Source organism: Myotis lucifugus, unplaced genomic scaffold (assembly GCF_000147115.1).
Source record: "Myotis lucifugus unplaced genomic scaffold, Myoluc2.0 scaffold_243, whole genome shotgun sequence".
NCBI classification, from domain to species: domain Eukaryota; kingdom Metazoa; phylum Chordata; class Mammalia; order Chiroptera; family Vespertilionidae; genus Myotis; species Myotis lucifugus.
Window position 1 is genome coordinate 387,544 of NW_005871291.1, and position 7,483 is coordinate 395,026.

Genomic DNA, 7,483 nt, shown 5'->3' on the forward strand with positions numbered 1-7,483 from the left:
TTGTGTTTTCATTCTCATTTGTTTCCAGGATGTTTTTTATTTCTTCTTTGATATCTTTGGTAACCCAATCATTGTTTAATAGCATGCTATTCAGCCTCCAAGTGTTTGAATTTTTTGATATTTTTATTGTAGTTTATTTCTAATATGCCATTGTGATCTGAGAAGATGCTTGATATGATTTCAATCTTCTTGAATTTGGAGAGACTTTGCCTGTGTCCCAATATGTGGTCTATCTTTGAAAATGCCTCATGTGCACTTGAGAAGAATGTATATTCTGTATTTTTGGGATGGAATGTTCTGAAGATGTCAATTAAGTCCATTTGCTCTAGTGAGTTGTTTAGGATTACTGTTCCTTTGTTGATTTTTTGTCTAGAGGATTTATCCAGTGATGTTAATGGGGTATTAAAGTCTCCTACTATGATTGTATTACTGTCAATCTCTCCCCTGATATCTTCCAGAAGTTTTTTTATGTATTTGGGTGCTCCTGCATTAGGTACATATATGTTTACCAGAGTTATATCCTTTTGTTGTATCGATCTCTTTAGAATTATGAAGTGGCCTTCCTTGTCTCTTGTTATGGCCTTCACTTTGTGGTCTATTTTGTCCGATATAAGTATTGCTACCCCAGCTTTTTTTTCATTTCCATTTGCCTGAAAGCTATTTTTCCATCCCTTCACTTTCAGTCTGTGTGAGTCCCTTGTTCTGAGGTGGGTCTCTTGTAGACAGCATATATATGGGTCATGTTTTCTTATCCGTTCAGTCACTCGATGTCTTGATTGGAGCATATAGTCCATTTACTTTTAACATTATTGATAAGTACTTGTTGGTAGCCATTTATATTCTTTATGCCTATGTTCCTTCTTCCCTTTCTATTTCTTCTTTTTACACCAGTCCCTTTAGCATTTCTTGCATTGCTGGCTTGGTAGTGATAAACTCCCTTAGCCTTTTTTTGTCTGCGAAGCCCCTGATTTCCTCTTCAATTTTGATTGATAGCCTTGCTAGATAGAGTATTCTTGGATTCAGTCCCTTGCTTTGCACCACTTTGTATATTTCCGTCCATTTTTTTTATGGCCTGATGTGTTTCTGTTGAGAAATCATTTGATAATCTAATGGGAGATCCCTTGTATGTAACTTTCTGTCTCTCTCTTGCAGCCTTTAAGATTCTCTCTTTGTCCTGAACATTTGCCATGGTAATTATGATGTGTCTTTGTGTGGGTCTTTTTGGGTTCTTCTTGTTTGGGATCCTCTGTGCTTGTGTGACCTTCTTCCCCATAGCAGGGAAGTTTTCTGTCATTATTTCTTCAAGTAGGTTCTCTAATCCTTGCTGTTCTTCTTGTTCTTCTGTCAGACCAGTTGGAGGGGGATGCGCTCTGTGACTCACAGGAATCTGTGGCCGGGATGGCTGGAGTATCAGTGTCGGTAGGTCTGCAGCTGTGGTAGCAGGTTTTTGTCCAGAGTGGCTGTAGGGTCCCAGTTTGCGTCTGAGGCCAGTCTGGGTGGTCCAAGTCACAGCAGTTCTCTAATATGTTTTGAGACTCTTAGCAATGCTTGGTGTTAGAATGTACTCATTAAATATTATCCCTTCCACAACTGAAAGAACAATTTATTTTCTCAATTTAATTCTGTAAGCTATCTATTGAGGTATTTCAGTAGCAAGAGTTGCCTGAAACTTTTTCATTGGTATGATAACTCCAGTTGTGATATTTTAAGGTTGGGAATATTATAATGGTGCATTAGACATCATGATGGTTGCTATTTGAGTTACTTGGAACAAAATCCCACTGGGTGAGTTTGCGAAGAAAATAGTAGAATCTTTGTCATCTGTTTCAAATTTCATCTATTTTAACTTCTATTTTTATATTAGCTAATGTTCATAATATGTCAGTACAGTGGTATGACATATCTGATTTGTAAGTGAATGAAAATATGTTGAGGATGCTTGACCAAGATTTCCTCACTGCTGGGGTATAAGATCAACATGTGTTGGAGATCATTGATCGGGAAGGTAGCTTTTTACTGTTTCTATGATTTGGGATGGAGGAACGGAGTCACAAATCTATGGCTATCAGAATACCCACAATTTACTGAGGGTTATTTCAACATCATTATGCATGAGGTTTCATCATTCTTGTGGCTTTCAATTACAGCAGAGGTATATTTTAAATGTTCTCACTCCATTCTTTCTTTCAAGATTGATTAAAGTAGGGAGCAAGATGAATCATTTCACTATGTCACTTATGGTACCTTGGAAGATTTTATCTCCCTGTTTTGAAAATGGAAAATGTAAGATTCTTAACTTTCTTTTTTGAAAACTAAAGCTAGATATTCAGGGACAGGAACTTCCAAATTAATTCTTCTTCTGTTTCTTCCTTCAGTTCTCCCTTGAAATAATGATATCTAGAAGATAATGGAAATGAACCATAAGATTGGAAGCATGTAAATGGCATCAGGGTTCAGAAGATGTTGGGAATGGTGTGTCTGTGTATATGTGCACTCCTCCTTCCCCGCAATGTTTGAATAGGAGAAGCAACATTAATTGGATTCCTGGTATCAGAGGCTTTTTATATTGGACATTTATGTCATCCGTGTTTACCCTCATACAAGGAAGAGAGTGGAGGAAAGAATTTATTTTCCCTTGCATGGTAAAAATGTCTAACAAGTAAAGAAAATATAAAGTAGGAAGTTCAGGTTTTGTTGTATTCCACATTGGTCTTTTCACTCCACAGACTATCGGTATTTTGTGAGTGCTTCCAGAAATTTCTGTGAATTTAAGGGGAAGATATGTATACTCTCTTTTCACAGATGAGAATCATATTGTAGATATTAGTATCTAAACTGCTTTGTATCAATTTGTAATATAATTGGGATATTTTTAATAACAGTATATATAGATTTACCTCATTCTTCCTAGAGGCTTCATGGCATTCGATAATAGTAGCTAAATTTACTATAATAAATTTAGCTACCTCCTTATTCAACATTGTAATATCTCTATGTTTCTTTGAACACTTCTCTAGAGATACATTTATAGAAATGGAATTTCTGATTCAAAATGTATGCATGTTTAAAATTTAGATCCAACAAGAGCACATCAATTTATCCTCCCACAAGTGAGAAATTTTCCTTTAAAAAAATTCATATTGTCTAAATTTTATGGGCAAAAAAAAAGACATTTAGTTTTTCTCTTACTTTTTCCTTTTAAATAATGAATGATATTGAGCATCCCAGAGAGGTAATTTTATAAATGTTGCTGAGGTCAGGGCTCTTTCCATTGTGCCAGTTCATCCTAAACTGTTTCTATGCTTAGGGTCATCAAGGAAGCCAGACTGGAGACTGTGGGCTGTGTGGGTTGAAATGAACTTTGGCTGTTCTATCAAACAGGCTGATTACTGAGGAAACATCAAAAGCTTCACCCGAGTGACTCATCATCCAAATCCAACAGAGGTAATAGAATAACTTACATTGCACAGCTTTATGGGTATTTAGTTGTCTGGGTGAAGCTTTCTCTGTAGGATTTTGCTTTGGAAAAGAGATTTATTGTTTAGACCTCACATTACAATGCAGTCAGGGACTTTGGGTCCTGATTCCCTAGGTTCAGAAGCCTAGAGAAAAATTATTTAACATCATGGCCTCAGGTAACAATATCTACTTCATGGAGCTGGGTTAGGCATCAGATTTTATGGGGATATGCTATTGTCCACTGCTTTAACCATCCTTCATGTCATTGCATTATTTTCTGAGGCTTTGCGTTGTATTGGATTGTAAAAAGCTTTTGGCCAGAGAGAAACCACAGCGGATGTTTTAAGAGGCATGTGAAAAAATGTGACTGGTCATGCATGTGGATTATTAGATGTTAAATGTATAGTATAACTTTTTAGATGTAGTATTACCTGGATTAGGCTTATGTGCTATAATTATGATTTTAAAGTGGATTAGCATTTTTTCATGAAGCCTAGATAGTATGACTCGTTTATATTCTCTAAACATTTCTTGTTTTACTCTTCCATCAGATTCCCTACTTAAAATTTACTACATGGTGTCTACAGTCAAGGAGCAAAGGCTTTATACTGCTGCAGCCTTTTATTTTTATTTCTATTTTAAAAATATGTTTTTATTGATTTAAGAGAGGAAGGGAAAGGGAGAGAGAGATAGAAACATCAGAGAGAATCACTGATTGGCTTCCTGCTGCATGCCCCATACTTGCGTTTGAGCCTGTAACCCGGGCATGTGCCCTGACCAGGAATCACAGTGCGACCCCCCGGTTCATAGATTGATGTTCAACCACTGAGCCATGCCGGCCAGGCTGCTGCGGCCTTTTAGATGTAAGGGAATCCACATTTCCCCTTCTTTCACCCTGAGACTGCCAGTGCTTTATAGTCCCCCACACACTTTGCTTCTCTCAAAGACATTTTGATGTTTATAATACATTTTTAAAAAGTCAGATAATTTTCAGATAATAAAATTCTGATACCCTGCAGACTTTAAAAGAAATACAATATATGAAAGCAACACCTCCTATACAGAGGCATTTGCCATGTCTATCTAAAAATTACAGCTATACATTTGCTAGTTATATTATTACTAGAAACCTGGTGCATGAAATTTGTGTACTCAGGGAGGGGAGCGGTCCCTCAGCCCGGCCTGCGCCCTCTCACAGTCTGAGAGCCCTCAGGGGATGTCTGACTGACAGCTTAGGCCCACTATCTGTGGGGAGCGGGTCTAAGCCATCAGTAGGACATCCTTAGCGCTGCTGCAGAGGTGGGTGAAGCTCCCTCCATGCTGCTGTGCTCACTAGCCATGAGCCCAGCTTTTGGCGCACTGACCACCAGGGGGCAGCTCCTGCATTGAGCATCTATCCCTGGTGGTCAGTGTGCATCATAGCGACCGGTCATTCCGCCCTTCAGTCAATTTGCATATTAGCCTTTTATTATATAGGATAGAATTGCTAATATTACCTACTTTTCAAAAGCATTAAAATAAAACTTGGTTGAAAGTAATGTTATTTACTAAAAAAAGGGCAGGAAAAGTCATATATTTTTACACAGTGGTTTAAAATGGAAGTATGTTTTATGGAAAATAGGATGTTTTAAAGATTAATCTTAACAGGGAAGTCTTTTCTTGTATAAGTATCTTGTAACTTCACACCATGCACTATTGGAGTTTTCCCTAATAATTTGTGTTTTTGAGAACTATAGGGCTAGGCAAAATGTACTGATGTGAAGATTTCTTAGCTTTAATTGTGAGGGTACACAGACCAAAAAATAAATAAAATCACGTGCCCATAGTATTCTTTCTAGTGCATCTAGTCTGATCAAATGGAATTACCTACTTCAAGTTATTGTGAAAGAATAAATTCTAAAAAAGAATAAATTGCATGTAATTGTGGTAAAGAATAAGCTTTTATTAATCAGTTAGAAAATACCAAAGACATATTCGCTCTCTGTACCTCTGTAATCAATAGTGGATTAGTAATTATATTTTAAATTAAAAAAGAATATTTTAAAAATGTATTAAATTGTTTTTATTGAAGGGCATGAGAGCATTGCATAGTCTTGTAATTCTTGCTGGAGAGAGACTCTGTCACTGGCTGGAACTATTTTTTTAGTATTCATGTATTCAGTCAGCATTTACTGAAGCTGTCCTCTTAGGCACTCTGCTAGATACAGAGCTTGGGGTGGGCCCTGTTAGAAGTGAAAAGGTCAGGAAAGCCTTAGGATTTTATAAGCTTGAGGATGGGAGAACATAGAGAGGCAACTCTGTAAATATGAAAAGATAATACACCAAAGAATGAGAAGTAGTCAACAAAGGGAAAATGATAATAGTGATAATATTAGTATTGTCTTCACTAATGCCCTTTATTGGCTAAGGACTTAATTGCCCACAGTGGGTGTTAGGTCATCTCCTCTACATCTATTCCCCTCTCTTTGCCCATCTCATACTTACTATACAGTTTATGGGCAGAAAGATAACTTCCAGGGTTTGTAAAAATCAAGAAAAAAATATCCTAAATCTTGGATAATAACAGTGGGGATCTGTCAGGTTTTACCCAGGAATTGCTTCCAACTCCTCAACAAGCACTATCAGCCTCACAGCTCTACTAGGGTAGGGCAAGCTGTGAAAAACAGCAGTTTAACTCCAGGAGAGGAATCTCTTGATTAGGAGGAATGGTCAGAAAAGTACTGGCAGAAAGAGAACCATCCTATTGTTAAAAGAGTGAAGATCAAGGCCATAGCATGCCTGAGGTGATGATCCTGGTTGGGTCTAGTAATAAACTGGCAGGCTAGCTAGAAATTTGGGAGGAAGAGAGAATGAGACATACATAGAGGGCCTTGATAAGCAACTACGTATCCTTGGGAGTCTGAGAGGCTATGCGTAAGTACAAGGTCAGATGAAAATGCAAGTCACACAGCCCTGGCTGAATGCGAGGCCATGCAGATATGCAGAGGTCAAACAAGAGAGCAGAACAGCAAGTAAAAGTCAGAGAAAACTTTTAAACTGATGAAACTTTAAAAGCATTCCCTATACCACACATAGATCCATTGATAATAGGTGGAAATATTACCAACTTGAGATGTTTGAATATGAAGGAAATCAAGTTATATCACCCTAAAATATGTTACTTTAGCCCAAGGTTTATTTTGGGCTGAAAGCATTTGAGAATCATATATTAGAAAAGCTCCCTGCCTGCTTCCTATTTGCCTAAAAGCAGGACACACATTTTCAAAGGTGCCCATCCTCCCCTCTCTACCAGGAAGGACAAAAGTTAATCACTGGAGAAACTTTAGACCCTATTAGCAAGGTAGCTTTTATCTACCATTAGTTTCCCATATATTTACCTTCTCATAGTTTGCTGCTCTCAGAAGCCTAAAATTGCTTTCCTTTGTCCTGTCATTTCTTTACAAATTATTATTTTTTGTTGAAGATGCTATATAGACCTTGATTCTAAACCACCCTTTTGAGTGCTTGCTTGGCAGCACATATACTAAAATTGGAATGATATAGAGAAGATTAGCATGGCCCCTGCACAAGGATGACTTGCAAATTCATGAAGCATTTCATATTAAAAAATAAGATAAGAGACCACCTCTTTGAGTTACTCTTCCTAAGTTACTCATATATACACATTTTAATAAACTTCTGTTTGTCTTTTTCTTGTTAATCTGTTTTTTTGTTTTTGTTTTTTTTAAAATTATGGAACCCCAGCCAAAAACCTAAGAGGAATAGAAAAAATTTTTTTTTCCTCCACTACTAACACAACCTCTGACCAATCATTGGCCAGATACCAAGTCATGCTGATTCAATGGTGACCCATGGGAAGCCAGATTTTAACAAAAAACAATTTTAAAAAATACTGAATAGAAACATCAGTGTCTACACATCAAGGAAGAGAGACTGCACAGAATTAGGTCAGGCAACTTACTAAACAAACAAAATGGCAGCAACAAAAACTCCAAGAGGGGAAAAAAAATCAGAATCCAGAATA

General features: G+C 37.2%; 1 non-coding gene across 1 annotated transcript; it reads left to right on the top strand.

Annotated features, from left to right (window-relative positions):
• Nucleotides 1-6,959: 6,959 nt before the first annotated feature.
• On the top strand, nucleotides 6,960-7,065 carry LOC111827894. The gene has a single exon (XR_002831640.1). It is a non-coding gene; the product is annotated as a U6 spliceosomal RNA (small nuclear RNA).
• The last annotated feature ends 418 nt before the right edge of the window (nucleotides 7,066-7,483 follow it).